This window comes from Mixophyes fleayi, chromosome 8 (assembly GCF_038048845.1).
Source record: "Mixophyes fleayi isolate aMixFle1 chromosome 8, aMixFle1.hap1, whole genome shotgun sequence".
Taxonomy (NCBI): Eukaryota; Metazoa; Chordata; class Amphibia; order Anura; family Limnodynastidae; genus Mixophyes; species Mixophyes fleayi.
The window spans coordinates 124,784,797-124,786,872 of NC_134409.1; the positions used below are offsets into that span (position 1 = coordinate 124,784,797).

Here is a 2,076-nt window from a genome sequence, read left to right on the forward strand (position 1 = left end):
TTAATCAATTGTTGCAGCACAATAGATATGGTGGAATTGGAAGAGGCGTCTCAAACCATTTATTGGGGAGAGCTCATATTTAATAATAGTTAATATTATATAATTAATAATTATGATTACTGCTGTAGAAATATAAGAGCAGCTTCCATAAAATTTTAACAAATGAGAACAAGGTAATTCTGTAAAAATGTGTAGATGTTGGAAACAAAACTCCTTGAGGTGGTTATAATGGAAATATAAAACTTTGTAAGGTTATTTATAGATTGTAATCTTTTTATATGCTTCATTAAAAAAGTGATAGCCTACCAAGACTGTGTAGACAGGGCTTGTGGTACCTCCGGTCTGTTCGGCTTAAGCATTGGCAGCAAATACAGCAAATGCAGAATTTGTGTTAGCTTCACTGTGTCTGTGACAACATTATACACTGTTATGATTCCTAGTGTTCAAGCAGTATCCAGTGTTCAGCAGAGTTCAGGGTCACAAGCGAATAAGCATAAACCGGTAATAAGACCGAGGTCACAAAGAGAGATCAAACAGCAGTAGAACAAACACTAGAACAGGGAGAAATAAGCAGCAGCCAGGGATTAACTATGAACTGCAGAGCACAGATTGAGGCAGGTATTTGAAGCTGTGAGACAGGTGCAGTTCTAATCAGGCAAGGAGATTAACTCCTACAGGCATAGTGTAAAGTTCAGGAGCAGAACAGCAGCACCTCTGGTGGATCTGAGGTACTGCTGCCACATGCAAAGTATAGGCAGAGTCCTAATATAGACATAGGGCATGACTTAGAGTTAAACCAAAATCGCGATTTGCGTATAAGCAAAATTGTGTTCATACACTTATACTTCTGCAAATGTGCTTTGATTTGTACGTGCACATGCAGCCATCAACATCTTCAATTTGGAAAACTTGCACCAGGCCTATGGGATGGGCAGAGAAATACCTCCTCAATGGTATAATGTAGAGATACGTGTCAACCAAAATAGAATGCATCTATCGGCGGTGTGGTTGACTTGTGTCTGAACATGCCTACCATAGTGAACTTACATCCCTGACCCGACTCTTCAAGCAGAATTGAAAACAAGCCTAAGAGACACTCAACTCCCACATTGTATGTAAGTCGCATTATGCGTGGCCACCATGGTTTTATGTCCAACTCTAAATCAGATATATACATATATATATATATATATATATATATATATATATGTGTGTGTGTTGTGAAGGACACTGAAACATTTGTCTCTATGTGACACATTGATAGTTCTTAACTTTTTAGCTGTTTCTTTCTAATAGAACACAAACCAGTTCTAGTTTACATAAGGGGCGCAAATCGCTCTTCTGTCCTTCCCAGCTGACTCAAAGATCATGCCTCTTTTTATAGGATATGGAAGAAAGTGATAGCATAATAAGAGTGGTGTCAGAAGTGACCCTTTATGCTAAACCAACTGCATACCTGCGACAGCAGCAGTGCTGGTTGTACTTCTCAGCATCTCCAAAAGCTTTGGGGCAACCCAGGCCCCTCTCCCTTTCCTAAACTGCTGTCAGGTTGGGGAGTAGGGAATCGTGTCCTGGGGCAATGCCTCCTTTCCTGCCGGTCAGCTCCAGATCACTCAGCGTTATAAGCCTCTAGCATATCGTGCTCCGGATGCACTTACGCTACAAATGGAGTGATACAGAGACAATTAGCGTGGCCCTTGCACAACGATGACACACAAATCTATCATAGCACTATAAAATTCTGTCTGACCACAGAGATGCTCATAGCACCGCCAGAGTCTTCATTAAGATCAAAGATGCAAATTACTCTGCATACACAGTCATGTGGAGGATTGGGGAGGAAGAGAAGCAATCGCACCCAGCGGCGGAACTACCATTGCTGCGGCAGGGGCGGTGCACCGGGCCCATTGAGATAATGGGGCCCACTGTCAATACAAAAGTTATACTTGTGTATAACTCACATCATCATCGAGACGTGGCAGAAACATTTTTTTATTATATATATATATATATATATATATATATATATATATATATATATATATATATATATATATATATTCCATTAACTGTATA

General features: G+C 40.0%; 1 non-coding gene across 1 annotated transcript; it reads left to right on the forward strand.

The window, feature by feature from the left end:
• Positions 1-1,639: 1,639 nt before the first annotated feature.
• On the forward strand, positions 1,640-1,743 carry LOC142100524 (U6 spliceosomal RNA). Its single transcript, XR_012678826.1, has one exon. It is a non-coding gene; the product is annotated as a U6 spliceosomal RNA (small nuclear RNA).
• Positions 1,744-2,076: the final 333 nt, after the last annotated feature.